This window comes from Chiroxiphia lanceolata, chromosome 3, assembly GCF_009829145.1.
Source record: "Chiroxiphia lanceolata isolate bChiLan1 chromosome 3, bChiLan1.pri, whole genome shotgun sequence".
Taxonomy (NCBI): domain Eukaryota; kingdom Metazoa; phylum Chordata; class Aves; order Passeriformes; family Pipridae; genus Chiroxiphia; species Chiroxiphia lanceolata.
In genome coordinates this window covers 8371647-8386096 of record NC_045639.1, presented here as the reverse complement: position 1 = coordinate 8386096, position 14450 = coordinate 8371647, and the positions used below count along the sequence as shown (strand labels likewise).

Here is a 14450-nt window from a genome sequence, read left to right as displayed (position 1 = left end):
CTCCCAGCCTTCCCCACATATCCCAAATGACATCTGACCTCTAGCTCCTGGAAATCCTCTTCTTCCTCAACATCATAGGAGAGGGTGTGAATCTTGATGTCATCTGCTGACAGATCGATGAACTTGCTATCTGGGTACTCCAGGCTGTCTTTGGTGGGAGAGCGGTTCCTCGATGAAGGTAGGTTTCACAGCACTCCGAGCTAATGCTCTCACCCCACGAGCGCAGCACATTCTCAGAGTAAAGGATGATGTTGGGCCGGTAGTGAGACTCCACTGTCTGCTGCAGCATGTTGGGGTCCAGGAGCTGATGCACAGGGTCATTCCTGCCATTCTCCAGGCAGCTTAGAGAGGACAGGCTACCCACTCGGTGGCTCTGGTACTGTGGAGTCGAGTACACAGAGACCAGACCATCTCCACTCTCTGCCATTAAGTTCCTTGTATTAATTAAACCATTCCTTTTCCCAGCTTCAGTGATCTTATTGTGCATTAGCACGCTGTTCTGCTCAACCAAGCCATCCATACTAGGAGGTGTCTGAGGCAGTGGGACAGGTGGCCTTTATTTTGTTGTACCTTAGAGACAGTTCACACTGGGGCAGTGGCTCCCATTTTCCTGATGAAGAAAGGAAACCGACATCAAGGTGAGGACAAAGGCAATGAATAACATATCACGGCACTCAAATCAGCTCATCTTCCATATCATCTCAAGAGGAAATAATGCCCCACATATGTGCACACCCTGACGTAGTTCTTAGTTCTTCCCATATATGCCCACTTGGAGAGCGATAAGAAATGGCAAAAAAAGACCAAAAAAAAAAAACAACCCACAAACCCAAACAAACAAAGAACCCCCCAAAAATAAAAGAACTGTTTTCCGTTCTCAGAAATCTGCAATTGCAAAGGGCAGGCAGCTGGTGTGTTCAGCTGTCAGTGTCTGCAGCCACCCTTCGCCCTTGGCAAGTGCTTCACTACCCTTTGGAAACCCATCCTAAGAAAAATAAGCAGGAAGTGTTCTTAAAAATCAACAAAAAAAGCACCCAGGGAAGGTGAGATCAGATCTGACCCAGAGGAACTAAAAAAAAATCCAGAACTCCTCTGGACAGGGTCTGAAATCCTCTGAGTTGCTCTGGGTGCCCTACTTCTTCCAACTCCTCCGAGGCTGTTCAGGGCAACAGACTGAAGGGCTGCGATGGGGCTTGTCAGTGTGACCAACCCCATATAGATGCACCTAGAAAGCCTGGATGCACAGTCACCTGAGGCCCAGGAACTGGTTGCCTCCTTTTGCACAGGAACAAAAGCTCTCCTCTGTCTCACCTGACCACCAGTCTGCCTCTGTATTGTGTGGGCTGCACTAAGGCATGGGAAATCAGAGGAACAGTTCAGAAGGCTAAAAAATACCTTTTTTCCAGGCCAAACACTTTCTCACCAGGATGCTAGTTTTTGCTAGTTTTCCTCAGATGTAGCCAAAGGAAAATGCTTTTTGAAATACAGATGTATCTGCCACAGCAACAGTAAGTTCAGGGGTTTGTTTCCGTGCCTGACCACAGAAACGACAGAAATGCTCCTGGCTTCAAAGAGCTTCATACTAGATCCTCTAAGGCCAAATTAGTAAAGTAGGATTACCTATCCCCAGTGTGCTGTCTGGAGGAAACCAAGAATGACACATACAAACACACATACATATGTATTATTTTTACTTGATGCATTCTCTCTATTTCCCTTTTATATCAGACAGCCTCTAACACAGAAGTGTCTAGGAAAAGCTTAATTTTATTTTCTCTAAATAACTCCAGACTTCAAATATCTGCAATCTCCCTTTTGGATGCAAGAGATATTTAAACCATTCAAAGAGCTGGTCTTCTGTTCTAACACTACCAATGAAGCAAGAAACGTGTTTAACATACAAGAGAGCTTAACTCAGTATGCTTACGTGTTTACACTCACAGCATTTGGTAACACTCAGAAAACCCATTTTACTGTCTTGTGAAATAGTTAGTGCTTCTCCTAAGTGAACCACCAGGAAAGCTACACAAGAGAAAATACACCATGGTGGGATCTCATGGAATTTACACTACACACGTCTCAGCCTCAAACCTGGGGAACCTGTGAGCAAAATTAAATCAATTTGCAGATGAGCTTGGAAGCTTGGTTTCACCAAAGGATTAGTCCAAAACCCCTCAATTCATTTGCACCAGATAAAACAGAGAGCGGGTGCCCTGCCTTTCCAAAGAAAACTCATTTCCATATGCAACCATGCTTGTGCTAAATGAATATAGGACCATGCCCTCCTCCTACTCCCAGTGGGGTAGCATCAGCCCATGTCAGCACAGAAGTACTGGTGTGAGGTGGAGCTGCTTTTGGAAGAAGTAAGTGAAGTTCAGCAGACAAGAGTGGGTGGGGAGGCCAATGTGCTGACATCAGCCTTAGGACTGGTTCTTGCAGAACAAGAACCTTCCATCTGCTGCTCCCCACTGAGTGTTGGCAACTGGTGTGATCTCCTGTCGGGTGCTTCAGAGATTATGTGGGACCAGCCACAATCTCAGTTGGGGAACACACTTGCTGCTTTACCCAGCTAGGTACATAATCCAGGTACCAGGATCATTCTGCTGTGCCTCCCATAGCTTGCCCAAAAACTTGCCACTTCTTCCTCCAACCTCTCCCAAAAAGCCAAAATGAAAGTACATCACCACTGCCAGAAGCTGAGAAAAAGTCCACAGCTAAAGAGTAAGTTCTCAGATTTTGCTCAGTTCCCCCTGAGCTGGTTTGGAAGATGTAAAAGACTTCCTGATGTGTGACATCAACAATCAACTCTGCTGAACCCAGAGAGACTTCACCCAAAACTGCAAAGCATCTCACAGGCATTCTTAGCCCTGCCAGTTGTCCAAGCAAACTGAAATGGTCAGCAGGAGTATGCCACAGATGCAGTAGAAATTGGAAAAAGATGCACAAATCAACAAGTCCCCTTCCACAAAAATGTATGAAGAGGTCAACAGTTCGCCAATGCATCAATGGCTGCAGCAAAGCCTGAGCCATAGGGGACAATGCTTTAATATGCCAAAGTGACCTTTTGCCCTTCCAAGTAAACTACAGGGAGTTTCATAAGGTAATGCAACTAACTCACACTGGGAAAATTAGGAATTCATGCATTAGTGATAGCTAAAGGTTTCACTGCTAACAGTGGAAGTAAAAAGACCTCCATGCTATTTTAGTCTTACCAATACGCAGCAAATCCAGGAGCACTTCAGAATGTTACTGGGATGTCGGTCTCGCTGTCACAGGACTGCCCCATACCATCCCTTGCTCTTTAATGATCATCGGCTTATATGATGCAGGAGCCAAGTCCTCGGTTAAAAGGAGGCTCAAGACTCAACATCGTTACAAAAGGTGATTTTGCTCCAAAGCATTTGGAGTTTCTACAGACAAGACTCTGAAGAAGACCTAAACCAGCAATGCTCAGGACACTCTATGGATGATACCTCTATCATCCCAAGAAACTGAGAACCACTATGTTACAGGCTTACACATCCTCCCTAATCACCCACACCAGCAAAGTGTCAGCAAACCATCTCATAGCCTGGCTTCAACCTGCCCTCTCCAGACAACACCTACACTGCAGTAAATAAGTTCCATGCCTAATCTGAGAAGCCCAAAGATGAAAACTACCCTGTTTTGGCAGGTAAGAGAATTGAGCAGCATGAACACAATTGGTGTGGGACCATTCAGCCTATGGACAACAGAATGTATCCTGGCATCCTTCACTTTACTAGATAGGATAATGTTCCTCAGTCCTACCATGGATCTATCTGCCAGCTGTTTACCTGCTGTGCATTTAAACCAGTCTTGTAAACTAATCTTGCAGATTCTAAGTGACACCTTCCCCTAGGGATGGGGGAGAAGGAGAAGAAAATACCCAAAATGAGGCAAGGACAAGACAGGGAGATCCTTCCCCCACAGAGCTCATCCAATAATAGGGATAATGCATTGCTCAAGACATCTTCCTCAGAGTCCCACATAGCAGTGCAGCTAGCATGCCTCAGGGAAGGTCAGCAGAGAGATGCATATGGCAGCATGCAATCAAACAGAGTTATTTAATCCTAGAGCCATTTCAACCTGTAACTGGCTGGCTACTTCAGCTGAGTCTGACTCAATGTTCTCAGCCCCGCAAATGTACTGCTTAACAGTAAGAGGCTGATAAGTCTCTTATGCCTTTTGCTTATACTACCTTAACAGGGGGGAAATAAGGAAATAATAATTAATAATAACAATAATAATAGCAGTAATAATGAGGCATTGATTTTTCTTTTCTGGGTGAAATTCCTGAGTGGTTGGCCATTAGGTTTAAATCAATAGCATCTTGATTGCCAGTGCATTTTGATGCGTAGCTGAAACAAGGTCAATTGCTGCCTAGGGAAACCAAAAAACAGTTGAGGTACTGAGAAACTCTTCATCAATGAAAAGGCAGGATTAAGAGCATTGTCAGCCTGTGAGACACTGGATTATTATATTAATTACTGGCCTGGACCAACTCAAGTGTGTGCATGGGGGGGAGGGGACAGGTCAAATTTCATGAAGGCGAAGTGGTGCCCTGGTCCACATCCCAGCCCCTTGAAGCCTCCTTGGCCACCCCCAGAGCAGCTGTCAGTCACTGGCACACTGGGAGCACTGTCCTGCATCCTGTCCTGGAGCCCCAGTCTAGCCTCCATTTCACCTCAGGTGCAGACACCTGAGCATGTTTCTTGGGAGAAATTAATTGCAGATATGCAAGGCGCACAGGTCCAGTGGGCTCAGTCTCCTTTTGGAGTAATGATACCCCTATAAAATACAAGAGAGACCTCTCAGCTTAATACTTACCTTCATGAGTGAAGCAGGTGAAATGAGTCCCTCAGGTTCAGATGGAGGTGCGACAGAGAATGGCACACGGTCATGAGTGATGCTTAGGGGTAAAAAGGCAGCAAGTGCTTCTGCAATGGCCCAGAGCCTGTGTCCTGCCTGCAGGGACTCCTTGGACATGGATTTGGTCACTACACTTTCACTAAGGGCTTTCTTTGACATGACCTGGGCCAGGCTCACACGCCTGTGACTCACAGGCAGGTCCTAAAATTAATATTGCTCCAGCTTCCAGGTTAACTGCAGCCCAGAATCCCCAGATGGCAGTGTGCCTGAACAGAAAACCTCTAACAGACCACCTGAGGAAACTGGAGGATGCCTTCTCTGCAGGACTCCAACACTCAGAAAAAAGCCACTCTCATTACCTAGGACTGCAGTGAGGTTTCGGAATGATGCTGACAAGAAAATGAAACTCACCAGAGCCCTCTCAATAAGAGAGCTGTTCAGTCTGTTCCAAGATGCAGAGTTAATTTAACTGGTTTTATACAGGTTTCATCTGTCTGCACAGTTTCAATTTGTCCCAGAAATCAGTCACTAGTACTGAGGCTAACCAAAACAATTCTGCATTTTCAGACTTGAGGCTGAAATCAGAAGGGAAAACCAAGTTCCAAGAGATAGTACATCAACCTTCAATCTAATGTTTACCTTGGGGATTAGAAATTTTTACCCAGGTCTCTAGTACTAAAAGTGAATCCAATAATTATTGTAAATGTTACTCTTTTCAATTTCTTGCGCTTCTTTCCCTCCCTTTTTTATTTTAATAAGAAGCGGCGACCAGTGCCAAGATATTTAGTCTGCAATGCTGTGGTTTATTAAGCTATCACTTGTGTTACAGCAGAGCCCAGCTACAGTAGCTGCAACGAGAGCTATGCTCTGCTGGGTGTTCTGCAGCCTCCTGCTCTGATGACAGTGGCTGACAAACTAATAAAGCAAAGGGTGTGAGACAGAGAAATGCCAGCAGTAGAGAGCACAAGGGGAGAACAGCTAAATGCTGTGCCCCAGGTTCTGGCACACAAGGAGTAGAAGCCAGCTCTGTTACTGCCCATCATCCCAAAACTTCTTTGTTCACCTGTGACCCGGCAGGATGCTATTTTCCTCCTCTTTCCATGGGACTTTATACAGCTCAAGCACAGCCTAAGGGTGTTTCAGCCTTCTGGAGATTCTTTTCATGTACCCAAAGTTCCTGTGTGAACAAGTAATTCAGGTACTCTGAATTCAGAAACCTTCAGCAACGCAGTTGAAATACTAGGCTATGGCTGACAAGTCCCAACCATCTTGTCATAACAGATCAGAAAGACACTCATCCAGCCAGACCAGGCATTACCAGCCCAACAGCCTAGTTTATTGGCAGGAGATGAAGGCAAGTCATGGTGATGCTGAAGGCAGAGTTCCTATCTGCTGTCAAGGCTTACGGTTGTACCTGCTGCCATTTCCTGCAGATCATCAGCCAGGAGAAAAATGCCATGTGCTTCTGCATGGGGGTCTTGGATATCAGGGGAAATCTTTTCCCCATGAAGACAGTCAAGGATGGGAAAAGGCTGCCCAGGGAGGCCCTGCAGCCTCCATCCTTGGAGATTTCCAAGACCCACTGAGCAACATGGTGTGACCCCATTGCTGACCCTGCTTTGCGCATGAAGTAGAACTAGAGACCTCCTGAGGTTCCTTCAACTCAATTATCCTATGATTCAAATCCCTCTGATCCTTACAGATTCCCACCTGTCGCCCATGCTCCCAAAAAGACACTCACTGCTCCCACATCCCTCTGCCAATCCCTCAGTGATTCTAAATCTAACACTGCATGGCAAGAAGTGGCAATAACGACCCTTCGCAGGGCTGTGCCACCACCAGAAACTGATTCAGCCTCATGACTATCAGATTCAACAAAATGCCCTTGGGTTTTATGCTGGTTCTCCCACTGCCAGGACAGAGAAAGAAGAGGGGAGAAAGCTTTCTTGAAGAGCAGGCAAGTCAAATGGTGAGCGCTGCAGCCTGAAAAAAAAACCACATCAAGAGAGGTCTGCAGGTTGCAGGTTTCCTGGCACAAGCTTTCATGTAAGAGGGAGTTTTTAATACCCAATACAATAGGCTTCAGCATGGTTTGAGGTATTTCAGACATTTGGAAACTGCAACAACAAACATGGACCTTTGCATGAGAGAAATCACAGGCAATAAATGGATCTGGAGAGCTGATTACAAAGTGAAATATTTAATGAAATGAAGGAAAAAATATTTCCCACTTGTATTTTTCTTCTTTGATTTAGCTGGGCTCATTAAACTAGGTTTTGTTTTAAGGGAACACTATATTTCAGCAGCTGAAATTCCTTTTGCCCTATTAAGTAAACTACAGGGAGTTTTATAAGGCAATGCAACTAACTCGCACTGGGAAAATTAAGAATTCATGCATTAGTGATAGCCAAAGGTTTCATTGCTAACAGTGGAAGTAAAAAGACCTCCATGCTATTTTAGTATTACCAATACGCAGCAAATCCACTGTGAAATGTGGGCCTATCCTTCCCTGAAGAGGAGGAACTTGGAGTACAGTGAAACACCCAAGGTCATGTCGAACAGAGTAGCAGAACTGGAAATAAAATCCAGGTCTCTTGATTGCCTGTCCAGAGATATATTTAAATGTGGAAATAATTACCATATGTGTATTAGATCTGCCTGAATAATTGATTGCTTAATTCAGTAGCTTAACCAAAGAACAGAGTGGAGGAGAAGAGAGGAATTACCTTGCATTGACCTAAAACAAAAAATGTTATCCCTGCAACAAAATATTTCCTTTTGAGCAGATGGAAGCATCTTGTCTGAGCCAAAATGTAATGCTTTGTTTATTTATTTTTATTTGAACAAACTGGTTTTTAATTCAAGTTATCTCTAATTAAAAAAAAAAAAAAAGACATTCAGGTTTTTCTAGCAGTCTTCCTTCCTGACTTAATTTTGTCAGCCTCGATTCTTTGTGTTCAGTCTGAATTCACAACTTTCTTCATTCAATGACAAAACTGCACTTTTCAGATAACGAATAACTGACCTGACTAACAGCACCTTGCTCTGATGTAAACAAACCTGCCTATTGTGGAAGGCACAGTGACACCTGTACAACTTATGACAATTACTTTGTGAAGTGAAAGCAGTCAAAAAATCAGGCTCTGTGCATTTTTAAGCAAGACATTCATCTCACCAAGGCAATCTGGGAAAGCTCAGTGTCAGAAACCTATTATCAGCTCCCTGACTGCATCTGAACATGTGAAAGCTAAGAATCAACTTTGACCAAGTGGCTAGTGAGCTCAGTGTGAAACTATAAAACAAAGCCTTTTGTACACATGCCTAGCACATGGTTCTCTTGTGTCTTCTCTCCTGACTGCAAGTATGTACCCTCCACTCTGAGCCTGGCTATCTAGTAGCACGCAGAGCAAAGGATGCCACCACACCAGCTTTGATCACTGCATTCAGAGGCTCCCCAATACTGCAGAAGGGGATCACCTGACACCCCCAAATGTATCCAGCCTCACTTGTGAGCTCTCCTCACCCATTTCGAACAGGGGAGATTGAGTCATGAGGAGAGATTCTTGCTTTAAGACACATTTCTCCTAATAGAAGGCTAAGCTGACATTTCTTCTCTCTCCCTCCATTCAAAAAGCTTTTAAATAAAACTCTGTGATTATGCCCAGTGCTATAAAACCAACCTTCACGATATAATAAATAGACACATAGTGAAATACCCTTCAGCACTGTGGTCAGGCTGAAGGCTGCCAACGTGAAGAGCAGAAAATTGTGCTGTCTTTCACTTTCAAAGCAAGTGAATATAGCTGTTTTCTGGGGTGTATAATTGTATCCCTAATTGTTCAGAGGGCTCTCATTGAGAAAAACTTCTGAAGTGAGTACCACGACTCTTCTGCATGGAGTGAAGAGCACTCATAGCCTCTGCCCAGGAGCTGCTCCAGCTTCTGGGAAAAGCTTGACTCAGACCCACACTTATCATGCCACGTTTTGGGCCAGAACTATCGATCTTATGGATTTAACCATGACGCATGTTTTGCAGAGTGAAGACTGATGCACAGTTGAACTGTGTGTTCCGCTGAGTGTTTACGTGATGGACAAGCTTCATGCTTAGGTGAAAAGATGCACTGTCTCAGTCCTCTTGGTCTCTATGCACAGTCTGCATAGTTTCTGAGAGTGAATCTAAATTTAAATGTCTGGGAAAGGCTAAGTTATCACCAAAACCCTCTGCCTAATTTTAGTGGTGACTTGTGTTGCAACAAAATTTAAATTCTTCAGCTTAGAAGAAGCTACCTGATGCTCTGCCCTGTAGAAAGCCACAGCAAGGCAAAGTCCCTGCTGCACAACGTAGAGCTTCTAAAAGAATCACAAGAGTCTCTCCCAGGAATACCAACATCACAGTATCACCTGGTGCTCTTGATCTGCCTGCTGGCTGACTCCAGTGCCTCCCCTTTGACCTAAAATCCCTGTTTAACTGTGTTTGTGACCAGGCTGGCCCACACACAGGAACATCCAAATGTGGATCCGGGACTGACCCTACTAACTCACCCAGAGCCCCCAGAGTACCTGATTCTTGAACACACCTTGCTTATCTGGCTCTGCTTGCATTCCCACATTGCATGCAGGAAGTAAAGAAGTACAAGATACCTGCCTCGCACTTTTTCTGCATGTAACCTACCAATGCTGTGCTCTAGGCTGGGACTTTAGATATTCCTGAAGCATGAATGATAACTAAAGAGATGACAGAACACGAAGACAGCCTAGTGGTGAAGACTTGGTGCAAAATGAAGGTTTCTGTACTTCCTGCCCCAAACAAAGCACCCTAGGTTGTAAGTCACTTTGCTCGAAAAATGCTTCTGTGATACTGTAAAATTGCTAGTGCCAGTTCATCAGGGCGAGGATGATTAAATAAAGCAGCCACTCCTGGGGCAATAAAATCAGCTGTGCTTCATCAGGCTCTAGAAGAACTGCAGAGCTAGGAATATGCTGTGGGACAAAACCTTTACAGAATAAGTGATTTAACCATAGTGAGACTGGTAGCTGGAGGCAGACAGGGCAGGCAGGGAAACACTGAGCAGTAGCATCAGTGGGCATAAAGTGACCCTTACAGACCTTTCTTAATCCTGTACTCACCCCTCCCTGCAGAAACCAGAAGGGATATGAATAAGGGGGTGCATTAGACTCAGGTCATTGCCAGAACAAGACGAAGAATCCTATCACCTCTTGCCTCTGGGAGGAGAAGGAACATAGGACCCTGGAGATTTTTATATGGGAGGCACAGACATTGGTCTGGCAGAATATCCACAACACAACATTGTCTCCGTGATCTTGCAAGCTACATGCAGTTAGAAGAAGAGAGATTGTTTTGTTGCAAAGAGCACAAGAATAGGGGCTGGAAGGTATAGGTGGGTGGGTGATGCGGGGATACCACGTGCTGGGAGAGGACTGGATAAGACAATGCATGTAGCAGGGAGCTGCTGTGGGAGATGTCCTCAAGAAGCACATCAGTCCTGTAGGACCTGACACCAGGCTGGATGTCTCAAGGAATCTGAGAAAGTCAAGTCCCTCCTAAAGGAGTTGAACTCTTTGATTATGCCCCACCTCTGGCAGTTTTCAATGTCAGACTGGATGTGGCCCTGAGCAACCTGATCTAGTGGAAGGTGTCCCGGCCCATGGCAGGGGGCTTGGAACTAGATGATCTTAAGGTCCCTTCCAGTCCAATGACATCTATGATTGTCTTCCAAGGAAATTATCCATTTGCAAACAGCATTTCAAATTTCTTAATTCTCTCTGGGGATTTTTAACGAGTCTGATCACTCAGTCAAAGCACATAAATCCCTGCTAGAAGTATGCCAACTTGATGTGAACAGTCAGTTCAATCTTCTTGTGCCCCAGTGAACTAAAGTCTCAGAGCATAAGGACAAAAATACTTTACAGCATGGATTTGGATGGTTGCTAAATGACGGAACTTTACACATTCAGGTTTTATATAGATACACACATACAGATAAACTTCTATAGGGATGCCATATATAAAACTGGGAGTGCTAAAGGCATGCATGGACTCACACCTCTCATGTACTGCACCACTACTTCAAAATGTCTTTGCTAGTCCAATGAAAATAACCAGTTTGTCACTATTTTGACTTTATGATACCAAATTCAAAGCACAAAATCTTTTGATTCTTAGTTGCTACAGGTTAGACCAGCTCCACCTAAATCCTCAAGGTCACAGGCATTTACATGTGAAGAGGAGAATTTTGCTGTGATCCCATAACTCAAATGTAGTTTCCAACTTTTACTAGAGAAAGAATATTGAGAAACAATTGATTTGATAGCCAGAGGATATATATTCAGACATGAACAGCTGTGGCAGTAAATCTGCATCATATGAGAAAATGTGGTTTAAACATGTTTCAAAATGGCTTTTTGTAGTCTCTTTGCAAACACATGCTTCTTCTTCCCAACACCCCCCACAGCAACTGTTATCTCCCATGCAGGAATGTCCGGAGAAGATATCAAGAGGTGTTCTCATTGGCCCCTTTTAACCCCTTCCTATTGGTTGTTAACTCCTTCCTGCGACCTGTAATTGGTTACCCTGTGAATCCTCCTAACCCTATAAATGTAACCCCCCCAACAATAAACTCTCTCTTGCCTCCTCTCCATGCAGGTATGCTGTGTCTGTGCCTGCCATGGAGCCACGTGGGTGGGGGGAGGGGAGAGCACCTCTCCCCTCTAGGCTCAGGACCTGAAGAAACCCCTGGCGCTGGAGTTTCCCCCCCCATCCACATTAAGCCGTTGGAAATGGTTCCTCAAATGGAAATGGAACTAGAACTGGGCCGCCCCACGCCTTGGGGGGAAAGAGATCCAGAAAACAGCTATGCCCACTATTAGACACTATTCACATTTGTCAAAGCAAAGCCACTGAACACACAGAGTATTTTCCTCCTGTACACACTTCTGCAGTTCTTTTCCATTTGCACCATACAAACAATAACCTGTAAAAATTCATCTTCAAAGTGAAGAAAACGAAATCTGGAAATCCCAGTATGCACTCTGCAATCTTAATAACCACACAGGCAGTATTAAAAAACTCCTGGAAGCAATTACAGCTGGCTGCAGATACGAATTTACACTAGAGAGAAAGATAAAAAACCTTATCCAACTATGTTGCACCTTTTCTCTAGTACTATCCTCAGAAGCAAAAGCATTTTAAATCCTTAGAGCAGCCTTCATCAAGTTAAATGTGTTGTGGCGGTGCCTGTATATACTACATACTGTATTACATCTTCATTTGTACAAGGAAGAACCTTCCCGTGCATATGAGATTTATTACAGAGCATACAGCACCAGTGGTGTGAGATGTCTGTTTGCCCACTTAATAAAAGGAGACTTCATTTAATTCCTACAAATGCATTTATCCTACATGCACCCTGGCATGACCTGTAGTTACCAAACTGCTAATAAAATGTCAACTTATCCTGTAAAATCAGAAATGCCTTATTCTTAGGAGTGAGGTAATTTGAAATTAATATGGAGCATCTATATGCAGCTCCTTTGAAGTTGATAGCTCATTAACTATAATTAAGAGCAAATAATTTAAATGCATGAATGTAGAAAAGTGCATTCTCTGTTCTGACTGCGTTTTATAATACAAAAAAATCCCCCTGTAAGTATCAGTTAATGCATCATCTTGAGTTTAAGAATATCAAAGCACCTTTTAATTTTTGTTAATGCTCTGTTTACGCTGGATTAATGTCTATTTAATTGTAATTGGAATATTTAATCTCCCTGGAAAGTTCAGATTTTTTTATCTTCTTTCTCTTTCATTACACACTGAGACTACAGTCTCCCTCCAGTGATTTTGAATGCGCAGTTCAACAGATTGCTCTCCGGAGCAACTCCTGCCACTAGGTAGCTCCACGTTCTTAGCAGAGGTCAAACCCCATCACCGTTGCCAGTCCCATATAGACCCTTGCACCTCTTCTCCTGCAGCACACTCTTGACCAGCAAGCACTACCAGTACTGTTCCAGGAAGGCTTGCACTCTGAATTGCCAATTCCAGAAAGATTTCAATGCATTTACCAGGCTCTTCCTGCTGAAGGGCTGACCCCCTTGCGGGATGCTTTAGTGATACCCGATCAAGAAGGATGGTGCAGGCATGAGGGACTTACCCAAGGTCAACCCCTCTCTGCCACCGAATAGCAGGGACCACTGCTGTCTCCTTGCCTCAACCATCCCTCTCTCTCCAACTTATCTATCACTGCTCGCAAAGTAGAGAATGGGAAGGAAAAGAAATTCAGTCTGGCGCCTCTGGAGCAGGATGGTGAGGGAACCGGTCAGCTGTGGCTGCCAAGATCCCAGCATCTGTGCCGCCTGCCCCCCGGCTCTACGCCGCAGCCCGCACGGGGCCGCGCACCCCCGCATGTCCCCCTTCCCGGGCCAGACACTGCCCTGGGCTGGCAGGGTGTCCGGGAGCTGGGAGAGAAAGATGCTCTGCCACAGTGCGCTGTAGGGGATTCCTCAGGGGGAAGAGGAGGGACGGGAAAAGGAGGACCCCATGCACACTCTCCTATCCAGTGCTCCCAACCCACACCTCGCCATGGCACTGGAAAAGCCTTGTCCCTCCCCAGACCCCAGGCGGGCAGGGCAGATTATGCTAATTTCGACTCTCACTGGAGCATCGGAGAAGCTCCTCTGCGGGCGGCGCCCCGCCGCCCGGCGAGGGCAGGCTCTCTCCAGTCCCCGCGCTCCCCGGGGCTCCCGCCGGCGACTCTGCCGCGGCGGCTGCGGGCGCCGCGGTGCTCCCGCCTCTGCTCCGTGCCCGGCGGCGCCGCTCCGGAGTATGCGGCGCGGGGAGGGGGAGGGGGTTTAGTGTTTCGCTCCCCGGAGGGGATAGGACAGGATGGGATGGGATGAGGGGTGGTCACTCACCTCCCTGCAAGGTGACCCGCAGCGCGGTCTTCCTGCCGTGGGCTGCCGGAGAGGCGGCGTAGCTCCGGGCCAGCGGTGGCTCATAGCCCGGCCGCGCCGCCCGCCGGCATCCTGGCTGCGGGGGCGGCGGCGACAGGGGGTGGCGGGGGAGCGGGACCGGCACCTGGACCGGCCCCTGGACCGGCACCGGGAAAGGGCGATCGGCCGGCGGGGCTGCGCCGCCTGCACCGACTAGCTGTACTGTGCGCTCAACTCGCGGGGAAGAGGAGGAGGAGGAGCAGGAGGAGGCGGAGGAGGGAGGGAGAAGGAGAGAGGCAGGAGAACCAGCCCTGCGTGGCAGCGCGTCCAACTTTCCTTATGCAGCAGGAACAGCCTCCATACCCTGGTGTGTAGCCCCCATCCCCTGGTGTGTAGCCCCCATCTTGGGGGACTATGGCAAAACCCGCCCCCCTCTGCTCCCTCCCCCCCATCCTTCGTCCTCCTCCCTGGGCCTTCCTCCTAGACGGGGATCTCTTTTGTTTCCCACCCACCGGAGCTCAATGACCCTTCAGAGGCATCGAGTCCGCTCGCCCCAGCTTGGCTGACCCTACACCTTGCCCTGCCGCAGAGAGCCCCCGGTACTGCTCCCACAC

At 46.5% G+C, this 14450-nt stretch overlaps 1 long non-coding RNA gene across 1 annotated transcript; it reads right to left on the bottom strand.

Moving 5' to 3' along the window:
• Positions 1–559: 559 nt before the first annotated feature.
• LOC116785211 lies at positions 560–14121 on the bottom strand. Its single transcript, XR_004356424.1, has 2 exons — positions 13819–14121; positions 560–610 (listed from the first exon to the last, which is right to left on the bottom strand). It is a non-coding gene; the product is annotated as an uncharacterized LOC116785211 (long non-coding RNA).
• Positions 14122–14450: the final 329 nt, after the last annotated feature.